The sequence below is a fragment of the Nymphalis io genome, chromosome 15 (genome assembly GCF_905147045.1).
Source record: "Nymphalis io chromosome 15, ilAglIoxx1.1, whole genome shotgun sequence".
Lineage (NCBI taxonomy): Eukaryota > Metazoa > Arthropoda > Insecta > Lepidoptera > Nymphalidae > Nymphalis > Nymphalis io.
The window spans coordinates 11,037,576-11,064,969 of NC_065902.1; the positions used below are offsets into that span (position 1 = coordinate 11,037,576).

The following is a 27,394-nucleotide window of genomic DNA, read 5'->3' on the forward strand; positions in this document are numbered from 1 at the left end:
GAAACAGCTCGAAGAATTAATGATGTGTACGGCGCTGGTGCCGCAAAAGAAAGCATGGTATGTTTTTGGTTTCAACGTTTTTGTTCTGGAAATTTCGACCTTCAGAATCAACACCGTGGACGGCCGGAGATTAAAGTGGAAAATGAAGAATTAAAGGCTATTGTGGAAGCGAATCCATCACAAAGCACCTGGTAAGTGATAAAATTGTATTAATCCACTTTAAGCAAATCGGGTAAGTACGATGATCGGAAGCGCTCGTCGCAATGGCTGAACCCTGCAGACCCAGCCAAATCCTGCCGTAAACGAAAATTGACTCAGAAAAAGTTACTTGTGAGTGTTTGTGGTGGACTAGCACCGGTGTCGTTCACTACAGTTTTCTTAAATCTGGCCAAACGATTACGGCAGATATCTATTATCAGCAACCACAAACAATGAAGGAAGAACTAGCTGCTAAACAACCGAGATTGGTCAATAGCTCTAGGATACTACTGCTTCACGACAACGCAAGACCACACACTGCACAACAAACAACCACTAAGTTAGATGAGCTACAATTGGAACGTCTGCGACATCCACCGTACTTTCCGGACCTTGCTCCAACAGATTACTATTTTTTCCGGAATTTGGACAGCTTCTTACAAGAAAAAAAATTCAACTCCGATGCGGCAGTCCAAACCGCCTTCAAAGAGTTTGTTGATTCTCGCCCCCATGTTTTTTTTTTTTTAGTAAAGTGATCAATGAACTACCTATGAGATGGCAAAAGTGCATAGATAACAACGGTGCTGCATACTTTGATTAATTAAATATATTTTCCAAAAAAAAATTGACTTTATATTCCTCCCGTACAAAACGCCAATTTCATATGTAAGGGCCATATATTATTGTGTGAATCGATAAGATTTGATTTTTAAATATAAAAAAATTATAGTAAGCAGTGCCTATTAGCAGTAAGAATTAACAGTAATTTCTACTGGGACCTGTACTGTCTACTGATATAAAGCATCTGATGATTTATTTTCCACAACCCGGAGCTGAACTAGCGTGGCAGTAAGAATTCTAAATATACTCCTTAAGAAGTGAACTTTTGCCCAGCTTAGTAAGGATAGCGATCCTTTAATATGAATAAAGTTCCAAAAAAAAATGTTTAAAAATATTGTCCATCTTCACATACATGTATTAACAAGAAACATGCTTTGTTATAAGGATTTTGTCCACAATATATTTTTTTATATACTGTAGTCATAGTAATAGTGTGAAACCTACGTCTCATTGTGAAATACTAGCTACCTGTTCTGGCTTCGTACTGGTAGAATGAGGTTTAATGGTGAAGATTAAATGAAAATCCCTTCAGTGGTTTGTGAGCTTATCGCGCTCAGACAGACAGACGCGGAAGTTTCCCCGACTTTTTTTATAATGTGTAGCCATGCAAAACTTACGAGATATTTTTTAATAAAAACTATCAAATCTCCAGGTCCAGTATTTGACGTTATTTACGTCATATTGCGGAAATATACTGGACCCTCGGTATTTGATTTATACTCGATCTTGACCGATTTTATAATTAGATTACTACGGATTGGCTACGTATCTCCTGTTTATTATCTGAACACACGCGTCAGGGTTATTTTGAACGAGGTTGGCAGAATTTTTAATAGCTTTCTTCGTATTTGGCCAACTGTAACGCAAGACGTTTTTTTTTTAACTACGTATATAACTTAGGCAGAAAATAGGACAGGACTTTGGCTTAAACTAATTTCTATAAAATAAAAAAGTCAAACGAATTAAGAAAATTGAAAACAATCTAATTAAAATGTAAATGTTAAATTACCTTTTTGTTTTAGACACCTATTAGCTAAATAATAACTTAATAACATTATCTGCCATAGATAATTAATTATTACTCCCTTCAAAAACACGTTCAAAAATTAAATGACATACAACTTTAAAAATGGAATCGACAATATTTAATTTAAAAAAAACAAAAGAACGCAACATTATATACAAGAAAATGTAATCAAATGAAAACGCCAATACAGATAAAAAATAACCCGTCACGGACACACGTGAATTTGAATAAAACAAATTCAAATTTGTAATAGTGTCTTAGTGTGTATTATTCATGATATGTTATTACTTTTTACATTATTCAACAGTGAAAAAATATTCTACGCTGAATTCAGACCGCGTCTGAAAATTTTATACAAAATACCTGTGATATTAACGTAAGGCGTTCAGACAAATTTGTTTTCTTCAAGGATCACACATGTCTACATTATACAGTTAATTCTATCACAAAAAAATAAAAAAATTTTTCGATGTTCGTAACATAACGAATACGTCGAATAAAATTATCTCTTACACAAAATGATAAAGTTTATTGCGTGACGTTTTAAAATATATCGAGTCGAAATAACTTTGTTATTAAGATAATATAATAAGGTATAATTTGAGACGACGTAGTAGTTCTAACACGTAAGTTTACCTGATTATAAAAACCTACGCAAGTTACACTGATTTTTTGTGTTTATAATTCATCTCGTACTCGGGCATAAAGGAAAACTCATGAGAAGAGATCACGTGGCGTGGTGGAGTCAGATCTCAACCTTCAAATTAAAATTAAAGGAAGCGTTTAAACCAGCGGTTTGGCATTTACTTTAAAGCGGGGATTTATGCCTATTTATAATTTTATTAGGGAATTTATAAGTAACTGGTTTGATGAATATTTTTTGCGGTACGGATACTTCTAATAGGTTTTAGAGGAGGTGGAGTAATGCCTTAGCAAGTTTTTTTAAAACATTGAATGTAATATAAAAATAACGTTTAGAAGAGTTTTGACTGAATTTGACTCAAAATACAATAATAAAAAAAGTAAAAAATACATCATTCAAAATCGAAATAGTTTTAGTCGAGTAGACTTTTACAAGTACTTATGAATCTTCAAGCGTTACCATAATATTATATCATTTAGCGTTCAAGAGACCGCCAAAATTAATTATTTTTATATATTATATACAGTAAAGTTTACATAAATAAAAATAATTCTATATATATACTATTAACTAAAATTAAAAGTTAATGACGCTTGTACATACGTACATGCGTTTTCCGCGTGAGCAAATCTTAACGCTTTGGCTGTGTTCCTTGTGTCGTTGACTCACTCAATCTTCTTATAAAAAAACAACCAAAGAAGTTGGCCAACATTCTATTGTTTTTATTTTTTATTTTAGCCACACAGATAATTTATTAATATAACAAATTCAAAAGTTTTTACTATAATTAAATATGTATTAATAATCCTGCATGATAAAAACATATGTTAACATACAAATACGACTGATAGCTATCATATAAATCGCTATGATTTCAGTTTAGGTATGAAAACAAATAATTATTTATCAAAAATTTTTATTAATACTGCTATTGCAAATGAACGAGGACAAGTTTTGATGAAAAACAAAGTTTGTTTATATGATTTACTGGTGGTAAAGCTTTGTGCAAGCTCGTCGTGGTAGGTACCACCCATCATAATATTGTGTTTCGGTTTAAAGAGACATAACATCTTCGTTCCTAAGGTTGGTGGCGCATCGGTGATGTAAGCAATGGTTAACATTTCTTATAATTTCTATGGGTGTTGGTGACCACTTACCATCAGATAGCCCATATGTTAAACGAAAATTCCTATTTTATAAAAATAATCATTGCCAAATCTAATTAAAAACATAAATCAAGTATTTTTGTATATTACATTATATATACTCATATGATTATAAAAATGAGTTTGCAAATTATTTTCTAATCCGTTGAGCGTTTGAGATTAAGGAAAATTATATTTCTATTCGAGATTATTTGTTTTTCTTGATTGTTCTTATCATATTAATATTATAAATAAGTTTTCTCTGTTCCTATATTTGTTATTTTACCTTGAAATGGCTAAACAGATTTTAATTGGGATTCAAGTAGATAAATGTCGGGTTCTTATATTTAACAAATATATTGTACAACAGTAACCAATTGTTTATTAATTATGAGTAACGCAACTTAAAACTTATAGAATAAGTTTTAAGTTGTATTCATATGAGTTCATAACTTACGAGACGTTTTTATAGATATGCTTTTGTATTAAAACCTTATAAGCAATTCAATTGAGCCTCCACCAACCCGCATTGGAGCAGCGTGGTGGAATAAGCTCCAAACCTTCTCCTCAAAAAGGGAGAGGAGGCCTTAGCCCAGCAGTGGGACATTTACAGGCTGTTACTGTTAAGCAATTCAAACATCTGTAAGCGAAACGATGCTTATCTTAAATGTAGTGTAAGCGTACAAGACGTGAACAATTTTTTTTTTTATTTCGTTCATTCAAGTGAAGCTGGTGAATAAATTTTTGTAAATAAATGAAATCGCTATACATTTCGAAAAGTCGACCGAATAGAGCAATTATGCTAAGTGGACTAAGCAAACGAAAATTTATAACGCGGGACAGTTTTATGCAGATAAAAGAAACATACGATTGTATAATTAAAAAAATCTGTTATAACCAATGTGTACTATATTTATATGTTGGCTACTTTGGTTTTCATCCGTTGCATAGGATAAACTAATAATATTTAAAAAAAAGCAAATATATATTTTTTAAATTTAGAACGTCCTAGATCCTTAGTAACAAGTATACCAGTGCATGGAACAATTGTAAAACAATGGAAAACGTTTTGTTCTGATTCTAGATACAGAAACACAAGGAAGACCGGCTTGTGTCAGTCGATGACGTCACGACGGAACAAAGACATGAATAAAATACGTCACAGCATCAAGGACGTTCTTTTGCTAAAAAAAATTTTCATGAGTCTACATTTTAATACGAAATTTTAATGGAGATTCGAGGAATTTGCATCTCAGAGAACAGCTGGGTAAGTGGGGCATCGACGTGAGCATCACTCTCATGTGCTCTTTAATATATGTCGAGGGATTGTGACCAAACGTTCGTATGGTTTCGTTAGTAGGACCTGAACGGTTTTGTGAAAAAAGTCAATTACAAGTACAATCATTTCGATTTCTTTAATTCCGGAACAGCAAATGTTAAATATAAAAAGTTAAAATTTTATATTCATAATAATATGCTGTATCATGTTAATAATAAAAATATAAAATGTTATAGCTACCGGTGATGATACGGTCTATAACGGAAATGATGCTTAAATATAGTATGAGGAATGGTTGCTATTTTCGGCATTTGTATATTTAATGAAATCAATTACGCATGCATTCTTAAAATGAATTATAAAATTTGAAATTATGTTATAAAGACAAAAAAAATATTTCTAATATACATAACTAATAAATATTTCTTTCTTTCTCTAAATAAATAATCTTGAAGTGATAATAATTAATTATAAGGTTATTAGTAGACACGAAATAAAAGTGTGATGATTTGTGATACACAAAACTAGAGAAAGGTAAGTAAGTAGCGTATTACGTCACAGCTGTGTTTATGTTACAAGATTATTAAATCGGTCAAGCACAAGCTTATGATAACATGCAAGTTTCCTGAATATTTGATTGATAAACTTTTCCTTGTGACCAATCTTGAAAATATATAATAATTCTAAGTAGGCTCTTAGTCATTCCATCAAATATTTCAGTCAGTAATCAATCAAGTATTATCAAACAATTAAAAAAAAAGATATGCTGACATTTATAATTAATTTAAACTATTGCTGTCTTTATACATATTAGCTGTTACTTTAAACACAAAGCGCAATACTTACAGCTTCTATTGCCACATTAGAAAAAAAAAAAAAAAACACTTGAAAATAAATCCAATTCACAAGCGGGTAAAAATCAGGTATTTTAGCACTGGCATTTATTTACTTGTCATTGTTGGTACGGTGACATTTGAAAATGGAACGGGACTAGAAATATCACAGGCGGTGGTGTTCACGATCTTTGCTTTACTGAAGGCAACTCGACACCGGAGCGCAGGACTTTATTTTTGGAGTCGGTGCGCTTGCGCATATGGAACCGTCACATTTACTTTTGGACGGGAAAAGGTCATTGGACACGCGATTGTTTTCGATAATACGCATTGTTTCTTAGTACTTTCAATGTCGAAGAGATTTTTACGGTATTTAGGTCATACCTATGCTTAGAATAATAACAATAATGTTAATGTGTGTAAAAGTTATTATTATCAATTATTACTAGACATTAAAACATTTTACTCGATTTAGGACTTCTGTACATAATTGATTTCAAACTGGCTTAGTATATATTATTTACTTTATATATTATACTTACATATAGATTTATATATGTAAGTATATTTTTTACTTACATATAGATATTATTTCAAAAATAAAGAAATCTTTATTAAGCCATAACGCCGCTTTATTTTACAAACCTGTATAATATGTATTTTTTAAAGTACTTTTGTTTTCTTTAATATGTATGTTGTGTAATAAAAAGTATCTTTCTATATATAAATATCAAGTCACGTTTCCCTTACAGTTTTAAAGGCAACGATTGCGAATCAAAGCGGCGATTACTGAAACATTAACAAAAGCTCAGTCAACTAAAAGAAAATAACGAATTCGTAGAGCAGAGAATTCAAAACGTTTGAACTATTAATAAGTGATTCGAATCGAACTAAAAATAAATAGCCCACTGTCATTTTCGATAAATGCCAATGACTTCAATATAAATAGTAATCGGGATGAGAAGATCACGCTTTGATCAACATGGGTATGCGTCCACGTGCTCTTCTTCTAAATACTTGCTACATTTTGACTATACACATGTGTTCATGATCAAATTACAGTAATTCAAATATTATATTAGTTTTTCTTTTCGTTAATAGATGGCGCTAGTTGTAAGCGCTTAATAAGGCTTGGCCTATTTAAAATTAAAGGGAACATTAAGCTATCTGACCAGCAGTACATACTCGGTAGTTTTATTCTTAAAGTAATACAGTACTACCGGGTAGAATAAAGAGGGAAGTTGCAAAATAACAATTAAAGTGCTCACTTCAATTAAATATAATTTAATTTAATAAAAAAGGAAAATTTTAATTCTATAAATATATAATTAATTTTTATACCATTAAACAATTGTCCGTCGTTAAAATGTAAACAAATCTCCTAACATTCGTTTGTGTTAAGGAAATAAGGAAGACAAAATAATTTTAATTACCGTTGACAAGGTCATGTGTCTCGTTCTCACTTCGATATTCATTACTAACTATCTCGTTTACACACTATAATATAACAAGCAATAACAAAATAGTATAAAATATTTTATTTTGAATAATAAATCAAAACATACGTGACGAAAGTATTTTTCTATCCGGATAAACATTGATTTCAAAAGTAACAATACACAAGTATTACGATGATAACGTCACCAGAGGCTGTTGGATTTCCCCATAGAAAAATAAATCATGTTGCAAATGTTCCGTCTAATATATAACAAAAAAGCTATATTAGTTACGTGCATACATTAACCAAAGTACCTACACTTTATTACATGGACACTGTTACTAAAATTATACATTATGACTGCTGTTTTTAACTCTTCAAGTGATTTTAAATTAATTTATCTCGTGGAAGTTTAAGGTAAAATACATAAAAATGCCTTAAATTGAAGGTAGGGCCTAGTAGCTTCGAAAGACTATAACTTGTGGACTTATAAGTGACGATAAAAGCTTCTTCACTTTCTATCAAAACATTCTCATTAGTAGCTAAGATTAAGGAAGATGGTAATGTTAAGCTATCTGCCTCGAAAAGCGCATACAGCCGTTGTTCATGAGCTTGACCTTGACTATAAGATTGTGTTAGTTATACGTTCCGAACGGGAGTAAGTTCACTTCATTATCAGTATAATACCTTTTACATAGTTGTATATCATTTGAGATTAGCCGCCTTAACCAAAACTATCGTTTCTCGTTGTTTCTGTGTTCAACCTCTTTCCAATTTTGTTAAATATATGTTCCAATGAACGGCAAGAGTGCATTCATTATCGGTATTATAATTTAACTAAATCTTCTACATTATCAGTGACAATATTCTCACTAAAAATGTTTTACAGGTATAAGTTTATATAACATGTAATTATGTTTTGTTCTCGTATTCAATGTAAATATTTTAATTTATTCTGTCTAACATCATTAAGTAAATAAAGGTTTTGAATTACGCGTTAGAGTACATTTGGATCCAGTGAGTCGTCTGGGAAATTATATTTCAAATTTCCCTTAATATCATTTACCTATTTAAGGCTTTACGGAAACAGTCCAAAATGAGACATAAATTACCCGACTAAGCCGCGGATGTAATAATTATTACATTATGTGTATCCGAAATGCCATATAATGTTGCTAGATACAAAAATTGTTTTATCGTCATTGTTATAATTACTTGTGATACTTTTTTTAATAATTTACAAATTCTTTCTTGTATTTATTTTAATAAAGTTGGGCTTTCAGTGAAATTTTAATATATGCCATTAAATAATTTTTGAACATTCTTGAAGAAGTTTACAATCAATACATGATTTGGTTTACATCTCTAGTAAGTTAAATATAAACCAGCTGCACTCAAACATCGGGTACGTTTGCTTAGGACGTTTCTCACCTCATTACTGTTCAATTTCATCGCTGTTTACTCGCTGTTTGGTAGGCTTCCTGCTTCCCTGATGTGGTTCAGAACTTTAGATGTTCTTACAAGAGCCTAACCAAATGTTAAAGTTATGGATTGACCGAAATTTAATATATAAACTATTTATATTTATACGGTTAAAATAGTGCTGAGTGAACCGATGTATCGACCGTTGTGTTTCGACTACCACTATCGACTGACCATCAACAAGGTCAATTCGAAGGTCAGCCTTCGACCCGTAAGGCCAAAATACCAGCATTTTAAGACTTAATTAATATTACAATTATTTAGCAATGTTTAGTTTTCTTTATGGAACGTTACGTTATGTAGAAATTATAATGCTTATAGATTAAAAATAAAAAAAAAATATTTTTAATCTTAGCAAAGATTTGTCTATTTTACGATTATTTGTTTTGGTTAAACATATACACCGAAAGTTTTACACAGTAATATCACGTTAATATAACTGCTGTTGCCCACTGCTACGTAATCTTCGTATCTCTTAACTCTTGATATTACATATAATAAGCATCAATATTCTTAAAAGAAGTTCTCCGAGAGTTAAAATGTTTAAAGAAGAAAAGAAGAAATTAAAAGAAATGTTTGTCCGAATTTATATCGGCATTCTATAACTCAGAACCACGTGTTGTATTTACTGGACCGTTAGCTATTTATAAATTTGCTCGTATTGTTCGAGTAGTTGACCTAAAATCAAAATTAACATTAATACTTTGTCAAATTATTGATACAAAACGAAATACCATAACTGCGCGTGTTAACATTTCGTTAAAACGTATTACGTACGATAATCATCGTTCGTTTTTATCACAAATTGCATTCATAGAATGTAAATAGCATTCCCTTATAGTGAAGCTTATATTGTAGTGTATATAAGATCTTCGTATAAATATTTGAGTAACGTTTGAGAAAAATGTTTTTGATGCATTTTTGTACCAAAAACGTTTATTTTTAATGCTTTAATTTTTATTTTATAAAATAATATTGAAACATGAATTATTTATTTGTTATGAGTTGATTTTAATATATATATATGATTTAAACCGGAGGTCCTGGGTTCAAATCCCAATAAAACGTTATTGAGTTTTTCTGTCAAAAATTCTCAGTAGCAGCCCGGAGTCTGGAAATTGGAAGTGTGTACACACCCGTGCCTCGAAAAGCACGTAAAGCCGTCCTGCGCCTGAACTATTTTCCGTCATGTCGGATTGCCATCCCATCGGATTATGAAAGTTAGGGAATAGAGAGTGCACCTGTGTTTACGCACACACTTGTGTATCTTTATTGAGATTGGCCGCCGTGATCGAAACTGGTCTGAAGCTCATTAGTTACCACCCGCGCTTTCGCCCGTGTGTTAGGAGTTAGGTCCTCGACGCCTTTTTCAGTACTCTTTACAGTGTTTATGCAGAATTCATAATGATCAGTTGAGTAGTTTAGACGTGAAAGCATAACAAACAAACAAACTCACTCTCGCATCATAATAAATCATTACAAAAGACATAAACGTTTATATATTATAAATATATTTTTTAATATAATTAATATCAGAATACTTTATTCAAGAAGACACACAAACACATTTGATTCGTTATTACATTCTCAAGGCTAATTATTTAACGTAATTTTAATTAAGTTTTCTTAATTTTGACTTAAATTATTTTAAGGCTCTTGTCTTGTATTAAATAATTATTTGCTGTATAATTAACGAAGCGAAATCATATTAGTATTCTCTTCACCTTTTGCGAAGCTGATAAAAATGGAAGTCACAAAATTGTCCATTTTGGTATAAATAAAATAAACACACTTCAAGAGGCGCTCTTGAAATATTTAATGTCCTCAACCTTGGCATCTTTTCAGATTCGCCTCTGAAAGGAGCAAACATCCTTTATGGACGGCGTTTGATTAAAAACGAAGATTACGAACTGTTTATTCGACGTTTCAAAAGATTTTAATCTTATAAAATCGAATTATATTATTTAAAATAAATAAATTATCACTTTTATTATTATTTTATATTTTAAATTATACCCATGATCAGTAATCAAGATCCATTTAAATATTTAAGTGCTTTGCCCAACCGCGTCATACTAAATTGTTTAACGTATCATATACCAACAATTGACTTCAGCGCAGATCTAGTAGCTACGTTCTAATAATGCAGATCCTGAGTTCCAGGTTTCAAACCCCGGAACGGCCAAGAACTTATGGGGAATTTGGTAGTGTTTACAGTCATTTGCCTCGGTAAGCGCTGAAAGCCTTGGTCTGCGGCTGATCTCCGGTTGTGACGTGTTTATCGGTCCATTCGATTATGAGACATTTTTTTATAGGCTATGCATGTATAGGCTAGCGCTTGACTGTTATCACGCCTGATAGAAAGTGAAGATACAGTCTGAGATGGAGCACGCTTGCCTAGATATTCTAGGCAATACTAGACTTGTTTTATCGCACTTACTTGTGCTAATATTTTCTACGCAATGCCTTGATAATAAGGGCTCTCACTTGATAATAAGGGCCGCGGCTTAAATCAGTTAGGAATAATATTAAAAATAATAAATTTGTAAATATATAAAAATCAAATTATATAATTTAACTAACGGTAAATATAGAAAATAATTGTATTTTTCTTATAGTAACAATATAATTTAATTCTTTCGTTACTCGGAAACCGAGACGAATAAAATTAATCAATCCACAGTTTCGTTCAAAATTTATTATCCGATTGGAACACGAAACTTTCTAAAACTCTGCACGGCACAAAGAAACTCCGAATATATGGTAATTACCGAACAAAGCACGACTAACGAAGTATGAACATAATGGTATGAAAGTTGAACAAATTGTAACAAAGTGAGAAGTAAAATGTTTCGTAATCTTTCGAACAATATATATGAAATATCAAAGTCATTATAATTCACAATTTGATTACTTAAAGAAAGAAATGTGGTCGTCAGAGGAGAAACAAGAAAATTGAGCGTTATTAAAAAAAAAAAGCATAACTAATTATAACAGCCGAGATGACCCAATGGTTCAAGCGCGTGAATCTTAACCGATGATTGAGGGCTTAAGCACCAATTATTTTTCATGTATTTGATTTGTGTTTTTGATTCGATTTGTGATCGCCGGTGAAAAAACATAGTAAGGGCAGGGCACCTGCATGTGTCTAGTTCACTGAAATTCGGTCTATGTTTCCACCAATAATCTTCTCCTTAAAGACAGAAAAGGCCGAGTGATGGGATATTCACAGGTTGTTACTGTACTTTTGACTTTTTTAATTTATAAATATAAAAATAAGAATAAGAAAATGAATAAATGATTCCGGTCAAACAAATTTGCAGAAATAAAATTAATTAACAATTAATTAAAGCTATATTCAAAAAATAATATTGTATACTGATTTAAAAAAAAAAGTGATATGTGGAAATACGTTACATACTTAATATGGAGAATAATAAATAAAACTTTTATTATTACAATAATATATAGCAACTAATTATTATATTACACGCTCCGCGCATATACAAGGGAGTAGACAGCGGCTGCGGAGAGGCTGTATGACGGAATAAGAGAACGTCATACTGTTTGCTGTCACACATCAAGTATGAGTCAATAGACGTTTTACATCAATTAGGAATTAGGTTGCAACATATTTTCAGGTAAAGTTAAACGCAAACGCAAAAATATTTTGTGTCACGCCTATACTTAAAAGTCATTTCGATAAATACGCGACAACTTTTCTGTTGATTGTATCTCGAGATCTACGAGTACTTGGCTAACGCCTCAGTTCGGCCATACAAAATGGAAATGTTGCCAGTATTTTGGGCACTCCATCGCGTTGTAGTGGCATCGATGAACGTTGGTTTTTTTTTGTATATTTGTACTATCGGTAATATTTTCGTTCTTTGTATTTTTGTTTACAAAGTAATTAAGAAAATTATTGAGTATTTCCATCTCGCAATGTTACATAAGATATCTTATTTTTAAATCTTCTTATGTTTACTTTTTTGAATAAACGTGAAATTATAGGTAAACTATGGATTTTCAATATTTGATTTTATATATATTTTTTACACATATAATTTGTATTGATAGCGTTAATATTAACTAGCTTTTGGTACCTCTAAATAAAACATTATCATAATGCTAGTTATACTCAACTGAATGAGTCTGTCATCATAACCCATAATAAAAAAATAAAAAGTATATAGATTTAATAAACTAAAAGTAAGATTTTTATAGTTATGGCTTTGCGCAAGCCGGTCTCACCGTTAACTGATTAATTATTAAGCTGCCATGCAGCAATAATTTGTATTGCTGTGGTACAATTTGAAGGGTAAGTGCAAACAAGGTTGGCGGTGCATTGTCGATATGGAATGATTAATGTTTCTTATTTGACTAAGTCTATATTAGTTCAGTGATCGCGTAATCGTCATAAGGATTATTTTTTTTCTATATTTATTAAAAAATGGGAAAGTTGTGAAATTTACTGGCAATATTATTCGGCGTGGCGTTGTTGTGCCTACTTCGACTCCCATTGGCTGGAAAAGTAATTTCCATATTTAAAATAATAAAAAATACTTTATATACAAGACTGATCATTTGTGTTTAATAGTTTTTTTTTCTCTTTCATAGTTTATTATTCCTGTTTTTGTTATTATAATGTATCATTATCAGTAATGATATTGCATACGTTGACAGTTATATTCGTATTATACGTTTTTAGTATGCAAATTGGCTGTTTGCCGAGGACCAAGTATTTCGGTGTGTCATGACATTTTTCTTTATTTCAGGACGGGTTCGAACCAATTGAGACAAAGAAATAAATGACAAAAACATTCCGTCTGAAGGAACTTAATGCAGAAAGGCAATTTATACGGAAATGACTGTATGTGGAACACCTTTAAAACTATAATAATAATAATATCCTGGGACTTTATTCACACACGGCCATCTGATCCCAAATTAAGCCGAGCTTGTGCCATGGAAACCAGACAACTGATATACTACATATACTACTTTTCTTTTGTAAATACATACTTATATAGATAATAACACCCAGACTCAGGACAAACAGACATGCTTGATAACAAAGCGTTAATGGTTTTTAAATGTGATTTTGTGTGCAAAATAGAGCTAGACATAAGTTGCTCACGAGTTAAAAAATAAACTGGCTTAAGTTTCAAAAACAATAAATTGCTTTAAAATTTTGAATCGTCTATATACTAGCCATACCGTAATGCCATATGTCAGCTTTGTTCAAAACATCGGTTTAAATAAATGTTTATATAATATTTTGATAGCTGCTGCTGAATCCGACAGCCTGTAGATATTTATCGAAATTGTTCACAAATAACCTGTTTTCTTTAGTCGAATTAAGAATTCGCGTCGCGTTGCAAGTCTTGCTAAATATAAATTTATCACTGAAATCAAAAAAATATACTAGGGTAACCCTGTGGGCCCACTGCTAGGCTCAAGTCTCCTCTACCTTTTTGAGGAGAAGGTTTGGAGCTTATTACACCACGCTGCTCCAATGCGGGTTGGTGGAATACACATGTGACGGAATTTCAGTGAAATCAAACACATGCAGGTTTCCTCACGATGTTTTCCTTCACCGGAAAGCTCGAGATGATATATAATCACAAATTTTAAATTAAGCACTTGAAAATTGCCCGGTGCTTGCCCGGGTTTGAAACCACGATTATCGGTTAAAATTCACTCGTCCTTCTCCCACTGGGCAATATCAAATATAAGTAAATACAGTAATCTGTTTACATGGAAGGACAAAAGGCTTCTCATATTAAGTATATATGTATTATATTGTACATGTGTATAATATTATATTCCTGTATGACCTGTAATATTGATCTGGACTTGCAACTTTTTTTTTCTTTTTTTTTATACGCTGGAAAATGTCACTACAAATTGAGATGAGGCGATGTGGGATTCATGGACTAGTACTAGATCTCACATTAAAAACAAGTGGCATTAAAAACAAGTGGATCTCACATTAACAACACCTTCCATAGTATTGGTACGGAAGGATAGTTTGCTTAAGAGCACTTCACGAAACATAAATAAATTAATGGTATAAGAATCGCTTAACGATGCAAAAGTCGCAAATTCGATCCTGATTCCCTGATAGGTAGTCCTAAATTTTCGAAAACAGAATATTAGCATTCTTTAAAATAACAAAAATGTAAGAAGTAAAATTTGTTATTATACTTTCGTGTGACTTACATTCAATCATTATTGGTGCACAACACATTAATTATATCAATAAATTCGTTTTCAACTAAATAAACTTTCCTTGACATAACTGTGCATTCGTGTCAATTATTTACAACTCTCCTTGACCGGAATCTCATGTAAATTATGTTTACGTAGTAAGTGGCTGATGAATGAAAATAGTTGTCCCAATTCTAAAAAGAAATGCCTACGAGACGTGTATGACAAATACACGTCTAGACAATATTTTTAAAATGCTTCATTACACATTGATAATAATAATAAAACAAATTACAAAGACTTTCACACACATACTCACGTATACACATATATAAGATTAAAGGCACAATTGAAAGCTGATCATTATTATTTGCCGGGATTACTGTTGAAGTTTTTGTATGAATAAGATAAAAGTTATCAGGATACATAAACAATTGTTATAAATATAATGTTGATGATGATCGATTTCAGCCAAGGCGAGGTCAAGAAAGACTAGCCAACTAGCTATCTAGCACAGGACATATTGCACATAGTGCACAAGTGTGTGCGCAAACCAGTGCATTCGCTAATCACATGCATTAAAGTAACATGATATGTATAAAAATAATGCATGACATGAAAGAAAACAATAACAAAATTTAAATTAATATAATATATAACAAAATACAACAAAACGCAAAATAAAACTATAAAAGCGTGGCAATACTCTTACATCTATGTATATAAATTGTCATAGTGTATTTAGACGCATGCTAATGTGAAACATATAAACTAATACTCATTAAAAGAATATATAACTGACAAAAAACAATAAATAAATATGAAGTAAAATAACTTTCGTCACAAAATATTTATATTTTTTTATTACCATAATAATATATGGCAACACGAGGGAGTACAAATACGGAAGCGGAGAGGCATGACGGCATAAGAAAGCGTCTGAGTAGGTACCACCCACTCATCAGACATTCTACCGCAAAACAGCAATACTTGTTATTGTTGTGCTCTGGTTTGAAGGGTGAGTGAGCCAGTATAATTACAGGCACAAGGGACATAACATCTTAGTTTCCAAGGTTTTTGGCGCGTTGGCGATGTAAGCAATGGTTAACATTTCTTACAATGCCAACGTCTATGGGCGTTGGTGACCACTTACTGTCAGGTGGCCCATTATCTCATAATATATAACTGACAAAAAACAATAAATAAATATGAAGTAAAATAACTTTCGTCACAAAATATTTATATTTTTTTATTACCATAATAATATATGGCAACACGAGGGAGTACAAATACGGAAGCGGAGAGGCATGACGGCATAAGAAAGCGTCTGAGTAGGTACCACCCACTCATCAGACATTCTACCGCAAAACAGCAATACTTGTTATTGTTGTGCTCTGGTTTGAAGGGTGAGTGAGCCAGTATAATTACAGGCACAAGGGACATAACATCTTAGTTTCCAAGGTTTTTGGCGCGTTGGCGATGTAAGCAATGGTTAACATTTCTTACAATGCCAACGTCTATGGGCGTTGGTGACCACTTACTGTCAGGTGGCCCATTATCTCGTCCGCCAACCTATACTATAAAAAAAAATATCGTTTGCCGTCACGGCATAAGGGTCGATAGAGAAGCCCTTAGGGCATCAATAGACTCGATTAACATATCCTAAAAATATATAATGCATTTAAACTGCACAATCCATCCCAAGCCTGTCATAACTGAATATGATTATTATCTATGGTTGACAACGCATTGCCAATGTAAGGAGACATTTGTAGTATTGCCAGTGTTTATACGCGAATTAACGTAACATGAGGTGGCCGTCCTAATATATAAAAAAAAATCACAATATATATTTTGTTCCATAAAAAATGTAATTTTAACATAATATGATATCGAAGGAGATGGGAAACCTCGTTACATTCCTATATCAGATAAAATACAATATTCATAGAAATACGATAGAAATGTAAATCAAAACATACACTAATGTATACAATCGACTCTCTATTACTTTGTCTAACCGCGAACGATCTGCCTCTAGCCGATATTTGATCGATTTTCGACTTTGTATTAAGAATATTAAGGGTCACAGGTGCAAATAACAAGCTCGTGGTTCTTTGTACATTTTCATACATATTCATGAGTTTCGACAGAGTTCACAGAGATATATAATGAACTGGATTTGGTAAATATCATAAAAGTGTTTTTGAGGTGATTTGGTTTGCCATACTTCCCCCTACATTATGTACGTTTTAAGCAAACAATTATTATTACAAAAAAAAGCTTTGATAAGCTTACTGTTAATAGTGAATTATGTAATTAGGTACCAACAAAATTAGTGATAATCAATCAATGAATCTGCCACTTACTGGTAAGTGGATATTATTAATTTTACTTCATAGTATGAATGCCTTTATACATTATACGAAAGGGTCCGAGTGAGTTCAAGCGCATGATAAACGGATTTACGAGTTTTCGAGGCACGGAAGTGTATTCACTGCCAACTTTCAGACTTCGGGCTGCTATTAAAAATCTTCGACACAAAAAATCCAATAACTATTTATAGGCCCGACCTGGAGTTTGAACCTAGGATCTCGGAATCAAACGGCCACATATCTAGCCACTTGACTAACGAGGTAGTTACAGAACTTAAATATACTCAAGAAATGATAATAAAAATATCTATTTACTGTTATTTTGTTTTGTAAATTTACAGTCAAGTAATTTTTAAATATCGAATCCGAAATTTTGGCAAGGCATTGTTGTTTTATGTCAGTAGAATGACATATAAACAACATTTTTAAGAACTTTATTTTTGCCAAAGATGTAAGTGATATATTTTATTAACAGAATTAAATGAGATGACATGTGTGTTTCAAAGTGTTGAACTTCATTTTGTTTTTATATTTTTTCATTATGATTTTTATACTTTTTATCTGGTTCTACATAAATATGGGGATGTAAGGGAGCACAACTAAATCTAACTGCTCCCAGCCAACCTCACCTGCACGTGGTGCATCCTGCCGACCAACAAACGAGGCTCTGGCGACCGACTAATGACGGTATAAACATTCGGTAAAGGCTTAGCTAAATTCCGCAGAAGAGTAACGGGCAGCAGTGTCACTTGTACGACGAGCTACGTTCTGCGATCACCAACCCGCCTGCCCAGCGCGGTGATTATGGGCAAAAATCTCGATGGCACACACCTTTAGGAAAAGACCCCTAGTTCCCGCTCACCCCGCTGTTCCTGGCCAAAGCGGCGGTCATGGTAAGGGTTAGGCAGGGGGTGCTAAGAATCCCCGGGTTACGGTAGTTAAAGGTGGAGTGACGATATTCGCAAAGTGGCTGGCAGCGGATGGAAATTGAGAGCTGAAGACCGAACTCAGTCGCAGTGCCATTGGAGAGGCGTATATCCAGCAGTGGACGACGAAAGGCTGATGATGATGATGATGACGACATACATAATTACTTTTGGCTCCTATTTGTTTCGTGGCTAGGTTATAATGCTATAGATCTGGAGGTGCTAGGTACAAATGTCGGATCGGAGCAATAAAAGTAACTTCATTAAAAATAATTAAAGAAATGCTAATTAACGGGTTTTTTATCGTATAGGGAGGCGGACGAGCATATGGGCCACCTGATGTTAAGTGGTCACCAACGCCCATAGACATTGGCATTGTAAGAAATGTTAACCATCGCTTACATCACCAATGCACCACCAACTTTGTGAACTAAGATGTTATGTCCCTTGTGCTTGTAATTACACTGGCTCACTCACCCTTCAAACCGGAACACAACATAACCAAGTACTGCTGTTTTGCGGTAGAATGTCTGATGAGTGAGTGGTACCTACCCAGATGAGCACAAAGCTCTACCACTAGTTTTGGAGTTGCGAAGTTGGTTGTGTACCATGCCTTGAAGAGCACATTAAATTTTTCTGATTTTTAATCTGTCTTATCGGATTGCATCGGAATATAAGGGATTTTTGCACACACTCCATAACTAGATGGATTATTATGTAGTCTGAAGATCATTGGAAGATAAAACAACTTCTAGAAATTCACTTGAATTATTAAAAAAAGAAAAACGTTTTTAAATCAATAGTGCATCTAACTGTAAGTGCCTGTTATATAACATATAATATAAAAAAACGTTATATACACTCAGAAACTTTAAACTATGAACATATTTAAACGTTGAAAAATCACCGATCAATACAATCTTAATGAAAAAACTCGTCTCATCTAGAGGAACCGTGAATCCCATGTCAATTTCCTGTCTTCGTGGAACGCTCAAAGCTTTATATTATTTCTTGCGTTAAATAAAGAAGTTTAACGCGAACATCATAGCATTGCACTTTAATGAACTGTAAATACCTCACGCTTTGTTGTACATTTCTTTTTGTAATGTATGTTACAAGTTTTTAATGAAAGCTCCGTATGTTTTCAGTTTTTGCTTAGAAGAGATGACCTACTATTGCTCTTTCATTAATATTTTCTGTAAAAGATGATGATGAAGATATAAAATGGTAAACCTGACAATAAGTGGTCACCACCGCTCATAGACAATTGACGATGTAAGACATATTAACCATTTCTTACATCGCCAAAGCGCCACCGACCTTGGGAACTAAGATGTAATTTTCCTTGCGCCTGTAGTTACACTGGCTCACTCATCCTTCAAACCGGAACATAGCAATGGTTAGTATTGCTGTTGTTGCTGTTGGCGGTAGAATATCTGATAAGTGGGTGATACCTACGCAGATGGGCTTGCACAACGCCTTACCACCTAGTAAAATTGATTATTAATGACGAAATGCATAATGTATATTGCATTATCCTACTTTTATATTAATAATTTATTTTAAGTAAACCGATTATTTTTCTTTTACTACAAACATCAAACAAAATGTATAATAAGAGAATACATTAATAAGTCTGCTTGTTTATAACTCGATCGAAATGCTCACAAATACGAAGTGGATTTTATTGGGTATATTAATCTGCTGTCATGTAATTTGACGTAGAAAATGTTTTTTTTTTAATAGAGAAAGATTTAACAACCAAATTAAATAAAAAAATAAATTTGAAATTAGAATTCGAATTTGAAAAGATATTAAAAATAAATCCAATTGAAACAATGAAGTTTTTAAATAGAAGCCAATATTAATAAATAAACTTAAATGTTAAAATAAATCTCAAACAGATATTATTATAGTTCAGTCGCCAATGTGAAGGCTACAAGTTACTTTCGAAACTAAAATAACCGTAACTACAAGACTTCAAGAACTTCACTTGTAAATCAAACAAACTTACGAAGCAACTTATGTATCTTATAAAGCGAATACATCCCTTTATATATATGCATGAACGCTCGTGCTCAATAGGTCAACCGGAAGTTTGTTTTTGTAGAAATACTTGTACTATACCCGCGGCTTTGCTTGCATTATTATGAATTGCAAATATATGATATTTCTCCAAATTTTCACAAATTGTCATGTCCTTTATCACTACTTTTGGGGTTAACATTTTAAAAATCCTTCTCTAGTGCTAACCTATTTTGTAAAAGGAACCCGTATGCAAATTTTCTTAGTGCTAGCACCAGTAGCTCGGGCTGGGCGTTGATATATCAGCCAGTTAGTCAGTTATTCTTTTATATAAGTGTATATATAGAGCAAAAATATCTCAAATTTCTCCTTAAAATTAGTTTTTTTTCACATGTGACATAATTTCAATGAAATTAGACACATGCAGGATTCATCACGATGTTTTCCTTCACCGTCAAGCACGAGATGAATAACGAGATGAATTATAATCACAAATTAAGCACATTTTTTTTATAGAATAGGAAGGCGGACGAGCATATGGGCCACCTGATAGTAAGTGGTCACCAAACGCCCTTAGACATTGGCATTGTAAGAAATGTCAACCATCGCTCACACTGGCTCACTCACCCTTCAAACCCGAACACAACAATATCAAGTATTGTTGTTTTGCGGTAGAATATCTGAAGGTACCTACCCAGACGAGCTTGCGCAAAGCCCTACCACCAGTGAAACATGAAAATTCAGTTCTTCTTGGCCGGGTTTAAACCCACGATCATAGGTTAAAATTCACGCGTTCTAACTACTAGGCCATCTCTGCTTCCAAAAAAATTTAAAACAGATCACATTCTGTACAAAACACATTTAAAGGCCAGTACAGCATTACTATATAAAAAGTAGATACGACGTAATGATAAATTCATTATAACTTATATAACTAAATTTATAAAAATTGCATAATTATCGCTAGAGGAAAATAGAGATAAAAGTAAAAAAGACAAAAAGAAAACATGGTCTGGAGTACTCTAATTAAGTCTGTACACTAAATAAAATTTATGAATTTCTTCTTGATATTGTTGAAACTGACGTGAAAATAAAACAGTACACTTTTAGACTATATACAGTATACTATATTGACCCTAAAAATCCATTCTATTGGTCAATAATGTACGCAAACTAATAAACTGTGCGTGTTTATTTCGTTTAAAATCATTTTTGAAAAGCGAAATTGTTCAGCGTCCCATTAAAGTTGAATGTGATTTGGATTGTATCAGTATGTCACGTTTCACTGGATACATCACATCTGATCTCTATACGCGAACAATATAAATATTCCAATACCTCATATATTTATTATATTTTTACAAACAAGTAATACGATGTATATAAAAGGGGACACGTACTGTTATATAATATCGCACTAAGTATGGGACTTCTATAATGGAACACTTATTCCGGGAAAGCTGATCTCAAATATTTGTAAAACAAAGTTAAATTTTTTAGAAGTCGATCTTATTTTATTGATAAGCAAATATATTTGAAATTATAATTTACTCATTTCGCCTATTGGTGAAAGCATACAGACAAATGGAGCAACTTTCGCAAATATAATATTTAAATATACGGGTATCGTTATCGATACCCGTCCAGGCTTCGCACGGGTAGTATAAGGGTCTAAATAAGTCCTCTATGTAATATACATATGTATATAACTCATATAATAGTGTTTCGACTGTATAAGAACTTCAGTCAACATGATTATTTCCGACATATTCAACAATCGCTGTCATATTACAGCCAATTTAACAAAACTATAATAAATTATACAGCTAAATATCATGAATGGTGAACCATTGAACGGAGTAATTCATTCATTTATATGAAAATCCGTTCAGTAATTTCTGAGTTTATCGCGTTTACATACAGTTACTAATATCGATAACAACTGCCTTTGACTGCCTCGTTGTTGTCGTTAAGGCCGCAGACTCGGAGGTCATGGGTCCAATTCCCAGGTCGGGCCAATAAAAAGTTATTGGGTTTTTCTGTCAGAAAATTCCCAGTAGCAGCCCAGAGTCTGGAAGTTGGAAGTGTGTTCACTCTCGTGCCTCGGAAAGCACGTAAAGCCGTTGGTCCTGAACCTAAACTCTTTCCGGTCGTGTCGGATTGCCGTCCCATCGGATTATGAGAGTTAAGAAATAGAGAGTGTACGTGTGTTTGCACACACACTTGTGCACTATAATATCTTTTGCGTAGTTGGCTAATCTCTCTTGAGATTGAACGCCGTGGCCGAAATCGATCTGGAGGACATTATTATTATTATTATTAATATAGATGACGTATAACAAAATTATTTTATATTAATTGTCTTAATATTTTCTTTAAAACAGTATTATTAAACTAACCAAAGAAAGAGTCAAAAATCGAGTTTTTTATTTGAATTCGGTTTAAATAGCAGTATATCTTTATTAAGTAATTTAAATTCATATTACGAAGTTAGAGTAAGATGAACGCAATGAATGTCAATTTTACGATTTCGTGCAAAATTGTATTGCATTCAGTTTTATTTGTCCAAGAAATCTTTTATTATGGTTCTTCTGACAGTATAACGAAACTTTATAGGAGAATTAAGTACCTAGAATGAATAAACTAGGTTTATTAAATGTAAATGCGTAATTTTATTCCATACTAGCTATATGTCTTGATTGACTACCTCGTTGATTTAGTCGCTAGATCCCGAGGTTCTAGGTTCAAACCTTATTACTGGTGGTAAGGCTTTGTGCGAGCTCGTCTGGGTAGATACCACTCACTCATCAGATATTCTACCGCCAAACAGCAGTACTTATTGTTGTGTTCCGGTTTGAATGATGAGTGAGCCAGTGTAATTACAAGCACAAGGGACATAACATCTTAGATCCCAATGCTGGTGGCGCATTGGTGATGTAAGCGATGGTTAATATTTCTTACAATGCCAATGTCTATGGGTGTTGGTGAAGACTTACCATCAGGTGGCCCATACACTCGTCCGCCTTCCTATTCTATAAAAAAAACCCTAATATAACGTTATTGGCTTTTTCCGTCGAAATTTTTATTTATTTTTCAATACTAAAATAGAAATATATGTTGAAAATGTTAACATGAACACCTTCCCTTTGTTGCGTTATATTTAGTATTTTTAATTAATTTACTTATAGCTGTAAATATTGAATAACAGATTTAAGGCATGGAAATTGTAGTCTTTTCGGAGTATCTTGAGTATTTTTGGATTCAAAACATAATATCATAAATTATGTAATGTAATATATAATAAATTATGTACTATATTTTTTAGTGACGTTCTATTTTTAAAGTAAAATTTTTCGTATTTCGATTGAATTATCAGTAAGTTACTCCTATTACAATTTGCGGGCTAGTTGGCGTGGTTGGTAGATACTTTCACGCCGGAGGTCGTGGGTTCGATTCCTATACAGGACAGACATTTGTGTCGGAGCGTCACGGTAGTATACGCAAGCAAAACCGAGACGTCCCTTGAATATTGGTGTGGGTACCGCTGGTTTTTTAATAGATATTCCTGCGCATGCTCAGCGCTGGCGAGTCCCAAATACTTAAAATGGGGGAAACGCGTAAAAGCGTCTTTCCAGCAAAAAAAAGGACAGATATTTGTATGCATGAACATGTCTGTTTGTCCTGATTCTGCGTGTTATTATCTATATAAGTATGTATTTACAAAAGAAAAAATAAAAGTAGTATAATTAGTATATTAGTTATCTGGTTTCCATAGTACAAGATCTGCTTAGTTTGGGATCTGATGGCTGTGTGTAAATAACGTCCCATGATATTATTGTTATTATTATTACAAATAATATATACATTAGAGTACGTTACGATGCGGAAACGAGGTTCCATTTTCTTTAAACATAATAAAATAATTCGTTTTTTTTATAAATGACCCCCTCAGTAAAGAGAAAGCGACTAAGCCATTCTAGTATTGAGTTGATAATTTTAATAACGACTTTTGCTTCAACATAATAAGTGGAGGTATTCGAAATTACTTTTAAACTATGTAAACATTAGACAGTGAGGCTGACTTGTCATCAGCCTGAAAATATCTCACAGCTGGTCTGGGGTGACATAAAACTTAACCGATGATTGTGGGTTCAAACCCGGGAAGACACCACTGAATTTTCATGTGCTTAATTTGTGTTTAAAATTTATCTCGTGCTTGACGGTGAAGGAAAACATCGTGAGGAAAGCTGCATGTGTCTAATTTCGTTGAAATTCTGCTTGAAACGGCGTGGTGGAATAAGCTCCAAACCTTCTCCTCAAAAAGGGAGAGCAGGCCTTAGCCCAGCAGTGGGACATTCATAGGCTGTTACTGTATATATTGGTAATGGCATTGTCAATATTTCAATTGGTGTATGGACACTCAAATCAAGACAGCAATTAAAAGTTTTATTTATTTTATCTTAGTAAATAAATTATTCAAGCACACTTTTGTCTGCGCTGTCTTTATGTAATGGCAAACGCGTTTGCATTTAAAGTCATTTACATGCGTCGTTTATTTCGAAAACTTTCTTTGTAATATTTAGTTTGTTTCATATTATAAGTAAATTGTTTATTTTAGTTGTTGTTAGTTAAATGTTTGTTAGTCGTTATTTACATTTAGGTCAAGTGCGTATTGTTCTCGACAATGACCACAGTTTTAAGGATTATTAAAACTGAAATATAATTTATTTAAGTAGGCTCTTACAAGCACTTTGAATTATCCCTTTACGAGTTATTTAGTTGGAAGCCGCGATGGCCTAGTGGTTAGAATGCGTGAAACTTAACCGAGGATCTTGGGTTCAAACCCGGGCAAGCACCATTAAATTTTCATGTGCTTAATTTGTGTTTATAATTCATCTCGTGCTTTACGGTGAAGAAAAACATCGTGAGGAAACCTGCATGTGTCGAATTTCATTGAAATTATGCCATATGTATATTCTACCAACCCGCATGCATGGTGCAGCGTGTTGGAATAAACTCCAAACCGTCTCCTCAAAAGGGAGAGGAGGCCTTAGCCCAGCAGTGGGACATTAACAGGCTGTTACTGTTACTGTAAGTTATTTAACCGCAAAACTATTACATATCCGGAAACTGAGAAACTGATGTTGACTGACAAGAATTTTATTTTAAATTATATTTATTAAAGTAATTTTTAATAATCACACTAATATACTCGCGGTTAAAAATAAAACAATAAACGTTTTATTGTTAGTAAAAAAAAATACTTTGATTTGTTTTAAAAATATTTTCACACAGAAATGTCACACATAAGAGGTTGTATAAAAAATTGCTTGTCAGCTTGAGTTTTTAGATATACTTGTCAAATGAGATAAGAAATAATTTATAAATAGGGATAATTAATAAGAAATAATTAATTAATAAATAGAATGTTATTCTACACAAGTTTATAAAATAATCCTATCAATAAATAAAATTAAAATAACAATTGCTCTTAATCTGATTAAATAAAAATAATTAAATAAAGTTAAGCTAATTTTGAGCCGAAATTAAAAAAAAATCTTCATAAGGCTTATAATAATAATAACTCTGGTAGGAGAGTATGTTTTATAACCTCGTTTCTGAATAAACCGGCACGTAATCTTACGCTTTATTATGGCATCGTTAATAAATTATGCCATGAAGAACGGTGTTCATGTGTTTACAAAAAAATGGATTCCCACCTACTGAAACATGGCGCTTATACAAAAAAATCCCTAATAATAATAATAATATCCTGGGACATTTTTCACACACGACCGTCAGATCCCAAATTAAGCTTGTACAGAGCTTGTACTATGGAAGCCAGACAACTGATATACTACATATACTATTTATCTTTTGTAAATACATACTTATATAGGTAATTACACCCAGACTCAAGATAAACAGACATGTTCATGCACACAAATATCTGTCCTGGGTGGGAATTGAATCCACAACCTTCGGCGTGAAAGGCAAGCATCCACCAACCACGCCAACCGGCGTCATAATGTTTATTGATAAGAATTATTTGATTTTTGAATCGAAAGGTATTCAATTCAATGTGTTGTAAATGTTCGCGGTTATTGTCACTCTGTATTACACAGGTACAGTCAACTCCGGGAACACATATACTTTGCACAGTTAAATGTTAAAATTTGCATAAATATTTTTGGTGTTGACTGTATTCTTAATCCTCTATAAGATGTAGGATTTTTTTAAGACGCAGGGATTATTTATACTTTAGCTGTATCCGCGACTGATCTTCATTTTCCGATACATAAAGTTCTTTCGTATTGACAGGGTTTAAGCTTTTATCATTTCGTATTTCATTAAAGATTTTTGCATCGGTAATATGATCAATATCTAGATACAACTGGATGTACTAACTTAGGTGTATACATAATTACATACCTAAACCACTTTGTGCTCTGGTGAAAACCCCGTGAAAATCCGGTAGTGTTTGAGTTCATCGCATTGAGACAGAAAGACGTCGCAAAGTAACGGTTTTATAAAGCGTAGTGATTTCAGCTGCGTAGTTTTATGTGTGTAATGTATTATTTTCAAAATATGATTATTTTATTAGTTCTCACAAAATATGTCTATAATTCAAAATGATTAACTGATTTTGTATCTGGTAATTCATTTAAAAAAAATAACTAATTTAGTTGCATATTTTTTTTTCTCTTTCAATAAATTTTGAAGAGAACATTTTAACACAAAAATCATTTTACAAGGGACATAACATCTTAGTTTCGAAGGTTGGTGGCACATTGGCGATGTAAGCGATGGTTAACATTTATTACATTACCAATGTTGGTGACCACTTACTATCAGGTGGCCCATTTGTTCGTCCACTTACCTATAATAATAATAAAAATTAAAAACATAGTAAACATGAGACAAATTTTAACACCATATTAAATATTCTTTTTAGCTATTTATTTCTTGCTTAGCTGATTTTAAATGCTCAGTGCGCCTTTTTCGCTACAATATCAATTCACATACTCTGATATTACACTCTTGGTGACATATTTCCATGTTTAATGTTTAACGCGGAGAGTTTTTGGTTTGTTGAATCGTCTATGAGGCGTGAACTTATATTATACTGTACATATACAAGGTTTTGCTCGCGGTTTCGCTCGGATCACTTTTTCTTTATAACACATAGGCA

General features: G+C 32.7%; 1 protein-coding gene across 5 annotated transcripts in view; it reads right to left on the bottom strand.

The window, feature by feature from the left end:
• Nucleotides 1-27,394, bottom strand: part of LOC126773769 (RING finger protein nhl-1) — a 440,095-nt gene that overhangs the window by 342,663 nt on the left and 70,038 nt on the right. For 3 of the 5 annotated variants that reach the window (XR_007669770.1, XM_050494909.1, XM_050494913.1), the window contains exon 1: nt 5,760-5,951. The exons of 1 other annotated variant lie outside the window; for it this stretch is intronic. The gene's annotated coding sequence lies outside the window, so the exon portion shown is untranslated. Of the gene's footprint in view, nt 1-5,759; nt 5,952-27,394 lie in introns of those variants that run through there. One more of the 5 variants, XM_050494911.1, reaches the window with a different exon arrangement.